This window comes from Ciconia boyciana, chromosome 9, assembly GCF_034638445.1.
Source record: "Ciconia boyciana chromosome 9, ASM3463844v1, whole genome shotgun sequence".
In the NCBI taxonomy this organism is placed as follows: Eukaryota; Metazoa; Chordata; class Aves; order Ciconiiformes; family Ciconiidae; genus Ciconia; species Ciconia boyciana.
In genome coordinates this window covers 8,898,579-8,918,238 of record NC_132942.1, presented here as the reverse complement: position 1 = coordinate 8,918,238, position 19,660 = coordinate 8,898,579, and the positions used below count along the sequence as shown (strand labels likewise).

Here is a 19,660-nt window from a genome sequence, read left to right as displayed (position 1 = left end):
TCTTCAAGAATACTGCTGTACAACTGGACTGGTGAAATATCAAGATCATTTCCGTGGAATATATTCCCATTTCCCATCCTAATTACTGACGGATTAGTTAGTGTCACTGGAATTATAATAATTTGCCTAAGTAGGAGGTTTTTAAATAAAGATGGAAATTGCATTCAGAAGCTCCTCTTCCACACATTATTTATACATACTGCGTGTCTGTTTACTCTCCATGCATGAGTGGCTATTTTGTCCCTAAAGATCCCAGATAACATGATAACAAGGATCCTACAAGCACATACACACTTTCATCTTTTCTCACTTGCAAGCATTTCCATTTACAGGATTATCATCATGCTAATGCACGTCTGCCAGCTGTCGTCCTGCTGCATTTTATGCTCGCAGCAGTGCCTCCCTCTCCCCCTGCACATGCACCTGCATGACACATGCGGGGGGTTGTTAGTTCATTCCAGCAGTGACTAATTCCCTCTCTACCTTCAGAAAAGATAAAAAAAACCTCCGTCCGCCTTCGAGCTGCAGTACAGGTGGGTTAGTTGGTTGAAGACCGCATGCCCTCATCCCAGCTCCGAGCCCCAAGCAAACCCCTCTCCTGCGTGGAGCTTGCAGCTCCTTGCTGATCCACGCAGGCGACTGATTCCCGCCCGGTGATACCACGCGCCGTCTCAGCCCGCGGCAATCTTGCCACATAAAGAGGGGAAATGAGTCTCGTGCGCGTCGTTGGCCATCTAGCTCTAATCAGGCCCTTTGCAAATTTTCCAGCAACGAGGATCCCCGCAGGGTTTTGAGAAGGGAGATGGCAACTGCTCCCCTCAAACCTGCGCAGCTGTAAAACTCAGGCTTAAAACAAGGCAAGGAACAATGCGTTTCCTACAAAATTCAAGTGGCCAGTTCCAGTGGCCCAATCACTTGAGTCTCCCTTTATCTCCCTATAACTATGAATTACAGTTACTGCCCTGCAAAACTCTTCTCTCACTTTTCACCTCACTGCTATTTCCATGCTCATGGGTTTTGGGGTATTTTCCTCCCTCCCTCCTTGGCCGTTTCAGTCTCAGCATGGCTTCCAAAAGGCTATGAGCTTCTTTTCTTTTTTAGTAATTCATTTGTACAAACAAAAACACTTAGTGCTATGCACAACAAAGCCTTCTGGAAGAGGCTAGGCATCACTAACTTGTCATCGCTCTGCTGTTTTTAGCTGGCTGATTGCTTTTCCCCCTTCAAAAATAAAGTATTTGGGGGAGAGGGAAGGACTTGTTTTCAAACTAAACCAATCTCTCCAAATCCTTGCCATCTGCGATCTTCCACTGCACCAGGGTGAGAGAGGCTCGGGCCATGTTCAGCAGGCTCCAGAAACTGGGCGACCACAGGTCTTGGTGAGAAAGCATCCTTGGTCTCTCTGTCCATCCCCTCATCTCCACCAGCCCTGGACCAGACTATGAGGCCAAAGTCCTGCAAAGACACTAACCCCAACCCTGCCCTGAACTCACTCCCGACCACCACACCTCCTACATGCTAAGGAGCACGATAGTCCAGAAAGTATTTGACCAAATACATGGCTTTTTGAAGCTTCTCCAAAGTTCCGAAGTGTTCTTTCTCTTTCACATCCATTTTGAACATTGTAAAATCTCTTTTTAACCCTCGCAGGAGCACAGAATGACAGCTGGAACCTAAAATAGAGCCATTTCCCCCCCTGAGCCACTAAAAAAACCTCAAACATAGCATTCCTGCTCAGCCCAGCATGGTTCATCGAGTCATAAAACAGTGTTGGTGCCATGGCTAGGGCTACACAGGAGCTCACATGGCCACCACGCTGGAACCAGGGGGGTCTGCATGTGTAGCACATGTATCTGCTTGGGAGATTAGGTCCATGGGAGATTAATAGTAAAGTCACAAAGGGAAATCAGCTGCTAAACTCCTACCAAAAGCCACAGGGAGCCGGGTGATTACTGTTTTGAAAATCCTCCTTATCAATCAGGGGCTATTCTAAGGAACAAGATAGGCTGGAAATATCTCCAATTAAAGGGAAAACTATATTCATTTATTTGGGAAGAGAGTTCATACTTGTTAGAAGCTCAGAAAATGAGCTATTTTCACTATTCTTACATTACTTTTTTCTTTTTCTTGGAAAATGGACCCATTTTGAACAGCGGCAACACATTGTTCCAGGGTGAAGCACTCAGCACATGCAATACGAAAAGGACAGCATTACCGCTCCCATTTTACAGGGGACACAACAGGAGGCAGCAAGGGCTCTGAGGACACCTTTCCTGCAGCGAGAGAGAGGAACACGTCCTGGGAACACACAACCCCTATGCCAGCCACAAGTATTAAATATTACATATGTAGGCAGCAAGTACAAAATATTGGCAGGAGCCATAGCGTGGTAATGCACAAGTGTGACGGGAAACCTGAATAATCACTTATCTTGTGATATAGAAGCAACAGGGGCCCAATTCAGCGCGATATTCCAACAAGTTCAGTAAACACACCAGAGACTGCTTGATAATAATTTTGCCTGTTTCCAGAAAAAGGTCTTTTGAAGTTTGTGCATGTGATGTCAGTTCATTTTTTTCAAAGGGGCAAGGTGACAGCTGTGTTGGAGATAATCAAGAAACTTGGGGGCAATTAGGTTTTAATGCTGTGACAGTGGGGAAGTATATCAACCTCCTTGTTACAGCCACAAGCTTCTTGGCAAAATGTTCTATAATAAGGCACAGGGGATATCATCATTTCTTTGCGGAATATTTTCATGACTTACTTTTTTTTTTGGTTGAAACCGTGCAAGGAATTACTTGCAGATTTGCAGATGTCAATCACAGCTACAGCACCCTATTTCACTTGAAGTAAACATTATTACAGTTATAATCTACATTAGGTAGAGGAAAGAAAGTTTTGCAGGCATTGATGCCTTATACAAACTGAAGAACAAGTACGACAGCAGGCAGTGCAACAGAGGGCACTTTGATTTCTCTGGTACGCCCGTGCCTGATGTAGGGATGTTCTTTGGTCTCTCCGGTGTGGCCCCTGACTACCTCACATCTGGCAAATTACTCATCTTCCCAAAATCCCAGGTAAGGGTGAGGGAGCACCTGCGGAAAGATGGACAATCTGAAGCTTGGAGAAGCCAGCTGAATTATTCACAGAAAATTTGTTCCAGAAATGGGTACTCAACCTGGGCTCTGTTTTCCCATTCTGTTATTTTCTTCTGTTGGCACACTGCCATTTCCTATTTGTTCACAAACATTTATGAGTGTGTCCTCTGTGGAAACTGAACATTCAAGGTCTGCTTGGCGCACCTTCTTCTCCCGATGCAAAGACAGCAGCTTGGGCTGCTACAACATCAAGAATGAAATGGACTTCACTATGTCACAGAAATCTCACCTGTCAGTTACTCCCTGAGCCTAAAAGCCCATCTAATAATCAGTCATTAAAAAAATATGTATTTTCATTATATTCCAGAGCAGTTCAGCAAAGCGAAAGTTTGGGGATTCCCACCCTGCCACAGACTCCTGATGTGCTGCTCATGAGAATGATAGGGCTGAGGGCAGAACTGCCATCCATCCCCTCCCTGCGCCCTGGTGCTCAGGGTACAAAATGCAGCTGGTCTTACCTCTTTCTTATGCTTTTGGTAAAAGCACTCTTACACTTTTCCTTCTCCAGTTCCATGAAAGCTATTTGAATCCTTAATCATTTCTCACAGTGGTCTTGCTGAGAGAGAAAATGGAAGGAGATGCGATTTAGCGGTCAGGGGGATTGTGCCTAAGCGATGTGCTGGGGGACAGGGAGGGGAGAGCACCCCATCCCTTCCCCACTGTAACCCCCCTTCCTCCCCACGCCCTCCCAGCCACACAAGTTCAAAATCAACTTCAGCATGTCTACGCTGAGAAATATAAAGTAGAGCAGTATCAGCTTCAGCAAAGGTGAAGCACCCAGCAAAGCACCAAACGCACGGCGTCCCGCCAGCATGTCTCACCTGCCAGGGCAAGGAGCCCTGGTGGAACTTGATGCTGAAATGGCCATCTGACTCCCAGGCCCAGAGCCCCGGCCAGCCCCAATAGCTTCCAGCTCTCTCCCCTTCTCCCTGAAGGCTGTAGGCACCCACAGCAGCACCAAATGCAAACTCCAGCCACTGCTATTTTACATTCAGTTTGCATAGGTGTAAATTGACTACTCAAGGCAAAGGAGAACCAGCTTGCTTTAGCAGCCAAAGGTGAAGTGGTGCCCTCTTTTCACTTGTACAACTCCTTTTCTCAAAGCTCCCCGTGCCATACAAGCCTGCTGCCTTTTGCCTTCCCTTCCCATGAAGGAGATTATAGATTCCCACACCACAACCTGCACTGCCGCAACACGGAAAGCACCAAATTCCCAGCACCAGAGAGAAGGGGAGCAAAATAGGGAATTCATGACGAAAGGCTACCTCGTTCTCTGCTCCGACTTCGTGCCTGATATAGTTTAGTTTTATATGCAGGTCACTCAGTCATTCTTCTCACGTGTACATCAGGCGCTGCTGGAAAATGTGGCCATTATCCATCAAGTCCTTTGCTTTAGTCAGCTTCCAGCGGAAGAGTAATAGATGCACTTGTGTTGTCACATCATTGTCCAAAACGTCAGGGAAAAAAGCCCTGAACATTAACAACTCCCTAAGGAAATCAGTTCTTAAAAAAACAGAATAGGGAAAAAAAAAAGTGAGGGCGACAGAAAGATGCAGAGCATCCCTTTTTATCAGGGATGAGGTATGCAGAAAAGTGCCCTGACTAGCTGTATGCTAGCCAAGTACCCACACTGTGGTTTTATTTCCACTGAAGTTTACATTCTGGATAAAGCAATATGTCCACATGTTGGTTCTAATTTCCAGGATCCAGAATTAGAAATAGTCTTCTCTTTGGACATCCTACATTAAAAGAGATGTATCAGTTTGAAGGGTGAGTGTAATCTCTTCCCAGGGCACTTGCATTAAGAGTCAAACAGCATGGTGAGGTGATAGTATCAGGCAGTGCAAATCTTCATAGACAGTAAAGGAAAAGGGGGGAAAAACAGAAAAGAAAAAGATGAAATACAAGATGACAAGAAGCAGTAGTCAAAGTTAGGAGGAAGAGGAGGCCAGGCACACAAACTAATCAAGGTGGCACAGTGGTATTTTCCTGCTGCGGTCAACATCTATGGTCTGCTTGCCTTTAAAGGATTTGCTAAAGTTAAAGGAGAACTAAGCAAAGCTTCAAATCTTTTAAAGCTGGGTAAAACGTAGACAAAGATATTGTGAACAAAGGTATTTCTTTGCTGAGATGCAGGGAAGAAAAGCAAAGTGGAATGGGAGGGAAAGAATACCCTGTCCAGAACAGCCTAGAGGTGAATTGTGGTGATCTCTATTCACTAATGCCTAAAAGAACTCCGACCTGGGACTACAAACCCTGCAGAGGAGCTGTTGCCAGTCGTGGAAGGCTTACAATATCGGTACAGATTTTTACATTTGCAGCTGCAAGTACACATCAAAACCTCAAATGAGAAAGACAAGGTGCTGTAAATTTGAGCGCGCTTTGCCCACTATGTTTTCATTGAGTGCCTCTTTCACACAGCCCCTCATTGCAGCACGGTGAATATGTCCAAGACAGGTGCTCATAAAAAATAAGATAAAAAGCCAAAGTTAGACCAGACTGCAGGAATCTGGCTCAGAGACGAGTAACGTCACCAGTTCAGTCCCCTACACCGGATAAATCCTCTGCCTCTCCAAACTCAACCGTGTGCAGTCTCACCCATGCGAACTCTAAAAAGGGACCTGTCAACTCACGTCCCAGCACTTTGGCCCTTCGGACAGGGGAGGCACAGCCATGCTCTCAGCACGACAACCTCTCTCCAGTTCCTTAATTGGGCTTGTGTGTCACTGATAAGTAATTGATACACAGGAAATGAATGCGAGGCCGCCACCGAGTCTGCTTCTGCATACAAATACAGGCAGCTGAATGCGAATCAGCATCAAACGCTGCAGCCCTGCCATTCCTGTGGCATTTCCAGTATGGACGTGCTTAAAATATCTCAACGTAAAGTGTTTCACTTTGTACAAATGATGTTGGCGTGACTGCTCAATGCCTTTTCAGAGAGGGAAGTGCAGAGGGTTGAGGGAGTCAGATAAAAACAAAGATAATGTGTTATGCGGACACTACTCTGGATGAGTATCTAGAGAACAGAGAGACTTTAAGGGGCACCACAATAAGAAATCAAGAGAAAGAGGAAAGGCGCACAAAGGCAAACAATGCAGCTCTCCACACATTCAGTCTTTAAGGACAACCTTCCTATTTTTTCCCAGGAGCCAAAAAAAGCCCCAAAATTAATCTCTGTGCACAGCCTAAATTTGTACTTAGTGCCAACTTTGTGTCTGCATCAAATTCCTCCACAGCTTAAGATGCAAGACTGTAAATAGGCTCATTTCCATTATTTTATCAAATTGTGTTAACTTTCTCTCTGCAGCGTCCTCTGAGGCTGGCAACACGGAGACGTGCAGGAAATATAAATCACTCCCCTTTTGATATGATAACCGTAGCAGTGAATTGCATCCCAGAAATCAGCTCAGGATTATAGCCGAGAACTCGCTGAAAGGCACTTAGCTGTGGCGTTGTGCCAGAAGGGTAAACTTCAGCTGGCAGGTCAGCGCGGAGCGGGCTCAGGTCTTGGGAAAGAAGAACAATACATAACACACAGCTATCTGCCGCTGCACAGACCTCAAAGCCAACAGCCTCAGGGTCAATATATAATTAAAGGATGCCAACAGGTGTTAAAAACAAGTGTTTATTTATGTATGCAAATACATAGGAGAGCTATATTAAATAGGAATAAGCACCTAGGAAAGTGACAGCCAGCGGGCTGTAGGATAAAATCTATTTGCCAGACAAATACAGATGTATATATAAACAACCACATTAAAAAAACTGCATTTCCTGCATGGAACTATTTGTGGTACAGAACATTATAATAATCATTTTAATCATGTATCATTTATTTAAATAATTTTTCAGTTTCACAGATACAGTGGATGTTGGAATGCAAATAAAGATAATCAGAACGTGAAAATAATTGTTTTCCCAATGTCTTATTTTCATTTATAAATGCCACTGCTAACAGCTACTAGCGTTAACCCTGGGCCAGGACTCCACTGAATTCGGTACTGCACAAACACAAAAATAAAAAGCTGTCTGAACCCTAAGGAATTTGCAGCCCTAACAGAAAAAAGGCAGCAGATGGATATAGACAGAAATAATCAAGAAGTAGTAGTTAACAAGGCAGGAGTTAGTCTCAGCAAACCAAATCCCTGATTGCCGTGAGCCTCGTACAGGCACCACAACAAAGAGGAGTTTTGATCATCGATGCCCCACAACACACGGAGCTCTGCACATCCTTCATCTTCGCCGCTGTGCTCCATCTGTTGCCTCCATGCTTGCTGGCAAACGTGTCTCGTTCACTCAGTATACTTTGTTTTTTAACACAAAAATTCTTCGGGCCAAGGACTGTCACGTACGACCTCGCTCTCCAGCACCGAGCATAGTAGGGCTCAAACCGGTCATAGAGACAGATAAAACCATTTATGAACAAAATGGCTCCTTAAGAATAACGTTTATTAATAACTACTCCAACAGACTATAAGCATGCATGCACACAAGTCTAAAGTCGAAATGAACACACACAAAACCCATGTAAAGGGTTTTGGCATCCATCAATATTTGAGTAATAGTGCCTTCTGATGGCTTTTACTTAGTCCACACACCTCTTGCTCTAAGTCTGAACCATGCAGAGGAGAGGAGGAGTGGCTGGCACAAAATTATCTTGTGAAACTGAGACACACTCGCAGTAAATGCATGTATTATGTCCAACCTCAGCTGCAACCTCCAGAGGCACCGCATTACGTACAACAATAATAAAGACTAGTCCAACAGATAGCTGGATGGCTAGGACAAACAAGCCCCATAAAAATATTTAAAACATCCTAAAACAGTTTTCCGTAACAGAGATGACATCTGCAGGATACAACATTCTTGCTGGAAGGTTTTATTTCCAGGGGAACGCTGCCCTACCAGCCTCCACTTCCACACTGCCATCAAAGGGTTAAACAACAAACTTAGCTACTAGAAAATTAGCAGTAAATGGTAAAGGGTTGCCTTTAAAGGGTTGCAGCACCCCAGTGCAGTGCGTACAGCCAGGTGGGACAGACCGGAGAAATCACAGCACTGAGCTGCCCTCCAAAGCTGCTCTCAGTGGCAGCGGGGACCCAACCAGCTGAACAGTTGGGTGCTGTGAAGAGATGTCTCCCTTTCAAAAGCCTATACTGAACACTGTTTAACATACTAATATTTTCAGTGAGGTCTCTATAGACTAAGTCTTCAAAATAACTCCACCCTCATAACAACAACAAAAAATCTGTCATTGAGCATTTTATATCTTTGTGCCAGGAACATCATGAACATACATCTTTATAGCTAGGATTCAGTTCTTCTCAAAGTCTTTGGATTTTTTATGACTATTTTGTGTCTTTTTTAAAACTGTACATTCTTTTTTCCCCCCTTGGGCATCTCCCAAAGACCAAAAGTGACTGATGGAAAATACTGCTTAGAGTGAAAGTTCATGGAGACTTCACTCTGCACAGTCAGGTGTGTTCCATATCTATTAATTCTATTACTTTTTCAGTAAGATATAGTGAATTGCAAGGTAAGAAGGCAGCTGCTACATAAATGCACGCTCAGTAAAGCATTAGCTGCAACTTCCATGCTCAAACGTGCAATGTGACAGATTTTCCAATGCAATTCAAACCTCAAAAGTGGAAAAAAAATAGCATGTAAATGGACCTCGCTTGCTCTTAAATCACTGTTAGCAAATCTGAATCTCTTTAAACCTGGTAGTTTCAAATCAGGCCTATTTAACTTGCAAAGGTAGGTCAGGTTTTATTGATCACCTCTAATGCTGCTAAAGGCTCACTGGAAAAACATGTGATAATATTTACAGCCTTCAAGCTATGCTGTTGTCAGCGCCATCTCTGTACGCACCAGAATGCAGATTACAGGCTTGCCAGTTCATACTGGAAAGGGAAAAAAAGAGCCCTACCAGAGCAGAGGTGGATTAGGATTTGTATTTACTAAAAGCGCAACTATTAACTTCCAGAATACAGTCACAGCAGCACAAGTCCATTTACTTCTCAGTTATTACTCCTCAACCTTTTTCCAATGCAATTTTTTGTGCCTGGATTTCCTACTCAGAGTCCATGCTATGCCTTGAATTTTGAACTACTAACAACTGGTGGCATTATTCCAGTTGCTATAGAAATAAGGCAGGTTATTTATATTATGCTATAGAAATAAGGCAGGTTATTTATATTATGGCATCACCTAGAGGTGCTTTTAATTAATCAGAGTTCCTTCTTCTACACCTTTCAGAGGACCAGAGAAGAAGCCCATTTATAATACTGATGAGGTTTTTAAATACACAAGTGCTGACTATTTGAAGAACATAGATTTTAAAGGAATGAGATGACAAATAAAGGAAATAAATATATGTGATCTGGCTAAAGGCCAGTGATCCACTTCTTAGCAAAGAAACAACGGAATGCCTAAATAAAAAGAAGTGCAGCACCTTCCACCCGTATGAACAAGCACAGACAGAACACATTGCAAGATCCAGATACAGTCTTACTTGATACAGCTTTCTGCTCCCCTACCCTAGCTTTTCGTAAAGGATTTCACTTATGAACCACCTCTCAGAAAAATGAATATTTTTCCATGAAAAACTAAACATTATTTTCACTTTGTTATTTTTCATGCCATGCTAAAATAAAACCACAATGGATTTTCAATTGATATCTGATATATCACTCCCATTCCAACTATTAAATACTCATTTTTATGGCCTGACAGAGATTCTAAATATAATCTTTACAGACACATAAACACATAAAAAACCACTGCAGTTAACGTACTAGAACAGAGACAGGATTTCTGGTTTTATTCTACTGCAGACTTCTTGTGCAACTCGGACAAGTTCCTTAATCAACCCTTACACCCAGGCTTCCTCCTCCATCTAATGAACAAACAGGTGAGCTGCATAAATGGATCACTGCCTAGGACATGCTCTGGAGCTATGCTGTCAAATGGTTAAAAAAGCCAATAATAAATAGTATAAATCCCCATCATCGACTTTAGGCAATTATCAAATGTTTATTAGCCTCCAAAGTGAAGGCTAATAAACCTGCTTATTTGCCTCCAAAGTGAAGGCTAATAAACCTGCTTATTTTAGCAGATAAAGTCAAATTACCTTGATTGAAGTTGGTAAGTGTTCAAAGATGAACAGCTATGGCCTCATTTGCTTTTAGTTATTTTTGATGAAACGTCAGCTCAAAAAACTGAAAGATACTTCCTAGTTATTTAGGCAATGTGAAACTTGGGCAGTTATTTTCCAGGAAACATGGCCTGTCTGACAGGTTTTAAATGAATAAAAGTGATATTATTACAATTATCATTAGAAGAAGATGTCCCTCATCAAAATGTGTCTGGATTTTAATTGACAAGGTCTGGGTTAATGCTGTGAAAATGCCAATGAAAGCAAAGCCTGTGGCTCAAACTAATTGTCAGCACTGAGCAACCTCAACCTCTAACCCACCACAGATTTATCACTCTGTGCACACTGTACTCATGACAAGAAACGTTTGAATTAATCATTAACGACTAGAAATTCCTCCCAGACAGAAAGCGAGCAGTGTGCAGGGCTGCCCACCCCCCCCTTCCCTTGCTCCTGAGCCAAGGAGAGGTGCCTACAAGCCTTCCTAATGAGAAAGACTTGGTTTGTTGTTGTTTCACCCCGCTTCCTTTAAGAGCATTGCAGGGGAAACTTTCAGTGGACCTAAAAAGAGGAGAGACACATTAGTCTCAGCAAACTGCAGTGCATGTATGGCTAAATGTCCTCCTACCTCCCTGGCCACCCTCCCCAGTCAGCTCCAGAACAGCCAACAGGAGCACACGGCCTTCACGGAAGAAGGGATGGTGGTACAGTATGACCATGTGGGGTCACACACGAACACAAATCCCAATTTGGAGGGGGCTAAGGTGCTTCCTTATTCCCAGCAATACACACAAAATTGGTCCCCCTTCTCAAGAAAGGCCAGCCCAGTGCACAGCACGCTTGCTCTCCAACCCAGCAAATGCATGGTGCTTGCCCAAGGCACAGCGACTGCTACTCGGTGTGCCCAGCCTGCTCCTGCTGCCAATCTTTCATACTGGGACTCATTCCAAATGGTGGCACCAGGTTCTAGTATACCAGACTATGCAACTGAGCATCCACCGCTTGGGCTGTCCCACCAGTTAATTCAGGGTAGGTGCCACCATGGCCACTGGGACTTGTCCAGCTGGAGAGCAGCCCAGTGGCCTTCCTCTGCAGTGGTGGTCATCAGTTACAGGGCAGTGGGCCACATTGGTACGGAGAACAAAAGGCAGTCAAAATCCCAGGAGAGAAGCCATCAAAGAATGGGATGCAAGCACAGGCACAACACGGTGGTCCTCTGTGTTTTGGTGTCATCGTGGGACAGCACAACTCTGCAGAGAAGGACTTACAATCTCCCTACTTCAGCCACAAACTCAGTAACGTTTGGGAAGGTCCCCTGGGCTGCAGTGGCTGTTGGCACCGCTTCTCCCACCCAATTTCATAAATAAAACACAAAGGGATCTGTAAAAAACTTCCTGAATTCCCTTTATTTTATTTATACTTCCTCTATCCCAGCATGCTGGTGCAGACCTTCCAGAATATTGCTGGGCAGAAGGAGAGAAGCTGAGAGCCTCCAGTACCTGACAGAGGCATGAGGTCTGCCAGGCTAATGGCATGCTCCTAAGCCTCATGTTGCCTTTTACAGTCTTTACTCCAAATGGTTTGGTTCTCAGCTTCTCCATCTGCGCAGGTTATGGCATCATCACAACACAGCTTGAGTGCGCATCAACTTGTTGGTCCCCCATCCCAAGTCTTTATGCGACATCTGATCCAAAACTAAACAGTTCCTTCTCACGCAACATTAAGACTGGAAAGCACAACAGCATTGGGAAGAAAAGAACGGGGGAGTGTCCAAAAAGAACAGGGGCCAGTTCCCAAGGTGGGGGAAAAGGCATATGGCCACTAATGTCAAAAGGCACCAAGCGTGTCTGGTGAGATATAAATGGAGCTACTTACCCCACCGGGGGGGGGGGGGGGGATTAAAAAAATCTCCCTGTTATCAACTGACTAGTCAGGAGAAAACAACAGCCAGCGTTTGCTGTGGTGAAGGAATAAGACGCTACCTTGCTTAGAGAGTGCCAGTGCCAGGAACGTCTCTGCTGGCCCCTTCCCAGTAACTGGGAGGCAGAAACTGCTGAGGCCATTAGCCCACCAACAGAAATGCTGCTCACTTCATTGTCCCTTTTCTCCCAGAGGTGAAAAGCAGCCATTTCTCCTCCCATTCACCTCAGCTACCCTGCCTTTCCAGTTTTTGCTGTTTTCTACATATTCACTCCAGAAACTACAAGCTGGAAAGTTCCCATTAAACGATGCCAACAAGAACTCTCCATTCAGAGCTAATGCTTGGCTGCACACATTCTCTCTTATTTCCAAATGTTTTCAGTATGTTTCAGCTTCCCTTCATTAAACATATTCATAATTATTTGCAGCACATCTAAAGAACTTGTACAACAGGTCTGTGCTTCCAAATACAGGCTCTTGACTGCAAAACCTCAGCATGACAACACTAGAAAGAGATTTGCGTTGATCAGGAAGAGGAAACTGGAATCCACACCATCATGATTTGAGTCAGTGACTTCCACCAGGCAGCAATTTGGCTCTTTACAAAATCCTAGGTATTTAAGAGCATCACCCCTCCGTTAACCATCAAAGTAGTCAGGAGCTGTGAGCATTTTTCGTGATAAAAATGTGTCAAGTGGAGACTTCTGGTACCTTAACTGAAAACCTGAACAGCCTAAAGGATTTTTCTGGTCTAAAGGGACATTTAATACAGCAAAGTATCTCCGTACCACTTCACAGCAGTTACTATTGTGGCTTTGCAAGGCTGTTTCCATTGCACACTTCAATATCCTTTATACTAAGCAAAGGCTTCATTGAGAAAAGTTACAACAAACGCTCATTTCTTTAGCTAAGCCCCAAATAGTCACTTATAAAAGTTGTCTGGGCTTTCCAAAATCCTAACTCTTTCAGGCTCTTTCATGCATCCTACAGAACTATCTAAGGAAGAGCATCTTTGGCACTTAAATTGTGCTGTGCTGGTTCTGCAGTGCTCAACTTGAGCTAGCAGGACCCAGCATGCAATTATGAGACCAGAACAGCTCCTGAAGTCCACACAGTGCAGGGCTTCTAGCAATTACTTCTGTGATCCTTAAGACAGAGGTTGTTCAGGAACAGAACTGCTCCTTTAGGTAATTACATTCCCAGGGCTACACAGTGCCTGTCAAACTCTCCCCTCTCTACATCACAGGCCAGTTTTTGCGGATCATTATGAAATAAATATGTCATCCTGAAGGATGAAAATATAACAAGCTGCAGCTTATCTGAACCTGAACGTTACCAAGTCACCACTATAAAGAAACACAAAATGTTGCACCCTGACTGCATATGGGACACGGGTGACTTCCCATCACACACACAGGCCTTTATCAACACAGATTCGCAATTAAGCTAACATTTGTCCAATGAAAGGTAAAAATGACTGTCTGGGTGGTGTCAGAGCTGCAGGCAGAGCAGTAAAGGCTCTAGAGCATCCTGAATGATCAGTCTCACACGTGATGTTCTCCACCAAGCTTTGTTCTGGCAACATTCCCACTATTCGAGGAAGGAAATGCGGTATTCTCATCCTTGTTTCTGTGAGGTTGGATGTAAAGCTTGGAAAGCAGAAGTGCCTTAACCACGTGGCAGGAGGATGGTAGTTCATAATTAATTTTCCACACCAACTGTTGGCTCCCCTCCTCTTCCTCTCTGCTAGGCTGCAAACTGCCAGTGGATACTTATCCAAAGAGCAGACATGCCACAGAGCAAAAAGCGTGATTATTATTAGCTAATACTCTATAGTGTGTGCTAGCCAAAAATAATAGGTATGCGAGCCTGGGCACAGTGAGAGCAGTACTAGTGCAAAGGCAGCCCTGCCTGAAGCTGCTATCATCTAAGAGACACAAAAATGAAGGGGACGGAAAAGCAGGATGGGGAGAGCAAGATAGATGGGAGAAGGCTGCAAGCAGATATGGAAACGTGTTCTCAGAAGAAAGTTTTGAGCCAGGTAATTTCAAAACATCTGCAGCCCAAAGAAACACACGCCCTTTTCCACCCCAGTTGGACTCTGCCCAAGACATGGCCCATGAGCTGCTAAGCAGCAGCTCTGCAGAAGACAAGGGGCTCCAAACTGCTTCATCTTCTGAGAGAAAGAAGCTTTACTCCATTCAGATCTTGGTTAGCATTTTCCACCACTCAGTCTCCAAATTTCTCAAAGACCAGAGTGCAAAGTAATTACAAGGAGGTCATTGGTCCTCACAGGAGAAAGGTCTCCAGAAGAAAATAAACCACTACTACATCATGCTCTCTGAAGCAGCACTACAAAATCCAGAGTCCAGAAGGCAGAGCCACAGGCTGACAGCCCAGGAACAAGCCCATTTGTATGACTTTGGGCAGACCCATTGACTTCTCAGTACTTCAAGAGTACAGGTAAAGGACTATTATATTACTATTCTGTGACTGGTATCTTAAGAATCTCATGTTAGTTTTAGAGTTTCTTATTTTCTTTCAGAAATTCAACTCAGTTCTGCTGCTGATATCTGCGTTTTAATTCATTTTACACCAAGATATTTGTTATCAGAAATTGTGCTTTGATATGTGTCAGGTTGATGGATTCAATAAAAGCCCTGTCAGGAGAAGCTGAGTGAATAGGGCTGCAGAAGTGGTGTCATCAAGGGAATTGATACGTTAACAGCCAGTCTGCGGATCTTGCAACAAAACATGCAAACATAATAGCCATTTCATTTCCTCACCCTAGCAAAATAGTTCAGAGAAACACTAGGAAATATTTTCATAAATATTAGTCATACAAACAAGCTCAGCATGCTCACTGATAAGAAACATATGTAAAAAGCGATCCTACATGCTGTCCTGTTTTCCTATTTGGTGTGCAAAATTCAGTCAAGAAGAATAAGAGACTTTATTCAAAATAAAGCTTTGAATTTAACTTTGGGAATTCAAGCAGACATCCCGTGATGCTCCAACTGAACTTGTCCTTCAATAATGTAGGCAGACGATTTTACTGACACATTTTCACCCACAGCCAGTAGACCTGTACCCCTCATCAAGCCATTGGCAAGTTGCATTAAGGTCTTATTTTGACATTCAAACCTAGAGGCACATAAAATCAATGTCTGTTTCTGATTTCATAAATGAAATCACGTAAGAAGCAAGATAGATTTGGAGAAATAATAACTTTTTAATCAGACCACATAATATAGGGAGTAAGAAAAGGACACCTGCCCACTGCTCTGCTATAGGTCAAGAAGAACTTGAATATGCAAGCTCTCTCCTTCACCTGTGTCAGACCATCACAGCTGCAACACTACCTCTGGCACTGTCCTGTAACGCAAAGAGATTTTATTAACCTGAACTGATTTACAGAACATTTGGGAATGGTAAAAAATGTGATGTTGAGATTCAGCTTTTAAAAAAGAGAAATAATATTACAGCCTAAACAAAGAAAAGGGAAAAGTTCCAAATCAATTCATCTGAAAAAGGTGAATTACATTGAGGATTTATATCCATGTAATGAAGACAATTAATTGCGACGAGATCCATAAAGCACATTAAATGAACAGGATTTTTTCCAGTTCTACTTGCAAGATAAAATTTATTAAATATGTTTAATGGCTACTTAAAATTTTTCTCTTACATATTTATTAAATGTGCTTTTTCAGCAGAATAGAGCATTTTACTAACCGGATTCTACTAATCTAAAAAATGAGCAATTTAAGGAAAAAAATATTACTCTGCATGTTACCTACAGATGCATTTAAAATAATTCCTTACTATGTAAGATTGCCATCACCACAATTGTGTAAATGCTGCTAAAAGGGAATCTGCTTGTCTCACATGAGCAAACAACATTCTGCTGCAAAGATGAATGAGTTCAGCCAACATTATTTGGATATATGTTGCCATTTCCAGCAGAGATACGGAGCAAATATGGGTCCTGATGTCATTTGGTGTTACTGTAATCACTTAGTTAAAACCCCCTCTACTTGGGAGAGCAGGACACATGGAAGAAACTGGCTGAGATCAGAGTCGTGACCTCAAACAGACCCACATCCAAATCTCATGCTTTGCCCCATAGACTCAGCTGCTCAGCCAAGGCTATCTTCGTGCCTCCAGCTGTGGGTATCAGATGCACCTATTGCACTTGTGACTGCATGCAAATCAGAGACAGATGTTTACTGCTTAAAAGTGACCTAGAAGTGACTCTGTTCCATATTCACCATCTGTAAAATAGGGATAAGTACCACTTCTGTCTTACCATGGGAACAGATAAAGGTGATGGTAATCAATTACTCTGGTAAGTTCGCATGAGCCCCCAAGATAAAGAGAAAGGATAAAAAAGGGTCTCAGCTACTTGAATGAACAGCAGCAGAGTTGCCAACTCTTTAAACTTTAGCACAATCTTCTTAATCTGCAATGTTCTTAAAGATCAAGTTGCCATAAATGTGAGCTTTCCTTAAATAAGAACCAAGTTTTTAGATCTGAGAGTCTCAAAGTAAAATGCAAAAGTATAACCAAAGTCCAACCTAGAGTTTAATGCCTAAATAATAGTTTTGCATAAGTCAATTGTATGGAAAATGCTCTTTGTCCTCAGAAACGGTGCGGTTCTGCAAAGTCCTGCACAATCTCTGCACTGGAGTACTACTCATGCTGCAGCCTGGAACATGAACCTTAGACTGAGAGTTGGACTGACTTGGGTGGGAAGGACCTGGGGAGCTCGTCTCACCACCATCCTGCCCAAGGCAGGGTCAGCATCACGGTCAGACCAGCTACCAACCGCTCTGGTGCGGATCCTCACACACCCTGGGGCACCCTGCGTACCCAGCAAAACACACACATTCATTGCAAGGAAGATTTACACGCTTTCACCTACAAATCTCACACAGAAACAGGGAATAAACAAACTGCTGTGACTTCTACATTATAATAGTGCAAGATATTTCTCCGCAAGAGTCGAGAAGCCCTCTTGATTATGAAATACCTCTCCTACGGTTTTCCCCTTGTAGGTATTATAATCACAAGAGCAGCAGCTTGGAAATAAACAAAAGTGAAGATGATAACAAAAGCATGAGCAATGTTTAACAACCTCCTCTTCTAGAAACCAGGTGCCATCGGAGCAGACAGACAAACGGAGCAAGCACTGCAGCGGTTTTAATGACGGGAACCTCTCCTCCCTGACATCAGCGTTGTGTTCTTGAAACGTCTGTACAAATTAACAGCATATGCTGTGGTTGGAACAGACCTTTCTTGATCCTCAACATGTAAAAGTTAAGCACGTAATTTAAGCTATTCCCACCAACCTTTTCTGCAATCACTCAAGACAGGCAGTCTCCAGACCAGCAGAGCTCTGCTGAAGTGTGAGAGTTTGAGCCTACAGTTTCCAGAGGTAACGCTACTGGTGCAACCATATCAAAAGCAGAAGAATGAATGCACACTCACCTGGATGCCTCCTGTTTTCTTAGAGACTTTTAAGAAAGTCTTGACTTTTTATTTCTTTTTTTTTTTTTTTTTCTCCTTCCACTAACACCAAGTACGGGTGTTACATTGCTGCTGTACTTTTCTCAATAAGACTCTACTGCTGGTTCAGTCACGAAAGAGAAGTCAATACCCATGTGTTAAATGAAAAAGGATATAGCATCATCTGATACCATTCTAACTGAGGTCTGGAAACCAATACTTTAAATTTTGGGTTTTTTATCAGTAAACTTTGCCTCCACAGAAATAACTTGGCATAGATAAAAGCAGTTGTATTATCAGAGGCTATATTACCCTAAATGCTTCTATAGCTTTGTCCACAATACATTCCTCAAGTCCTGGCCCTCAATTTCTTGTTAAAAGATATGTTGCATATTGCCTTGCTACAGTTACAGCATAACCAAGGCAATGTTTGTGAGGATATGAGAACCTCCACACATGCAAAAATTTTAAGTGCTACACGACAAAGGGTGCACATATGATTAGGCAAGAAATTGCTATTATTTCTGCCCTTGGCAAACAATGAGAATATACAAAGCCCAAAGGAAAGCACAGGGCTGTATTGCAAATGAGCTACTTCAGCATCATTTATTTTTTTCGTCTCTGACCCTCTGAACTGCAGACATTAGTGAAACACAACAAGTAGGACTTTCAAAATGTGGATGTCTATCACCGAGTATACGTCACCAACAGCAAAACACAACCATCAGCGAGCATTTTGTTCAATAAAGCACTTGATATAAACACGCACCCCCCCAAGCCCAAGACTTTAAACACACTTCACTCTTGATGAACGCTCTCCAAATTCAGGGAGAGCAAAGGTTGTTTATGGAGGCAATATGAGCATGGCACGTATATGGCAATAAACACGAAGGCTGCTAATTTTCTATTTTCCCCATATGTAGATATTGAGAAGAGAGCAAAAAGACAAGAGCAGGGGAAGAATTACATACCTTACCAAACCTGAATGTTGGACACAACTCGTTTCAGAGCAACATTGGTGTGAAGGTAAGTTCCTCAGGTGACCACCAACCGCAATTCCTTTCTGAGCTCCCCAGAGGCTCCAGCTCCCCCTTGTCCGCGTCCCTGAGGAAGATGCAGTGTCCACCAGTATTTCAGAGCCTCAGCTGCAAAAGATGCTGTTCAGAAAAAGGAAAGAGAAGAAGGTGTGGCATTAAATTCTAGGGTCAGTTGTTTGGCAGATTCAGAGCAGAACGTAAGACAATATCGGATAGGAATGAAATGTCAAGGCAGGACAAAGAGTCTGTGACAATCCATCATGTGTGGCACCTTCGGAGGGCAATCTTTGAATTCAAGAACTGTGGTGCAAAGCCACTCTTGCTTTACAGTACTTTAATAGTGTCCCTACACCAGGAAATGAATGCCAGCCCGGCTGCTTTTTATTCCAGTCTGATATTGTAATAAGAAAGTAAGTAATACACACTTCTCCATAGGGAATATTTTAATTCATTATGGCATTTCTGCAGAATAACAGGACTTCCATATTAAAAGCAGAGACATCGCCTCAGTCTTAATACTTTGGACTGTTAAAATGGCTCTTATTCAAGGAATTCAAAGCTCCTAAACAGGCAATCGCGTTAGGACCTTACAGCTGATGGGAAGCGGTGCCTGTCAGCCCAACACGCAGCAATGGGCTCCCGAAGTTCAGTCTCCAAACCACCTGTCAGAGACTGGTAAATGGCCTGAGCCTTTCTGGAAGGGTGGGGGCTCGGCATCGCCACGTTTTCTAGTTCACTATCGCTGCTCGATGTGCTCGGTGTGTCCCAGAGGTCAGGCCCTGGCATTGAGCATGGACATGGGAGCCTCACTGCAGACACCACTGCAGACACCAGTGAGAAGAGAGTGATGGAGACAACCGCCTGGCAGCAACGCCGCC

At 43.4% G+C, this 19,660-nt stretch overlaps 1 protein-coding gene across 1 annotated transcript in view; it reads right to left on the bottom strand.

The window, feature by feature from the left end:
- Positions 1 to 18,859, bottom strand: part of SGCD (sarcoglycan delta) — a 225,724-nt gene extending 206,865 nt beyond the window's left edge. Inside the window, exon 1 of the mRNA XM_072872319.1 lies at positions 18,717 to 18,859. The gene's annotated coding sequence lies outside the window, so the exon portion shown is untranslated. The remainder of the gene's footprint in view (positions 1 to 18,716) is intronic.
- Between the last annotated feature and the right edge of the window lie 801 nt (positions 18,860 to 19,660).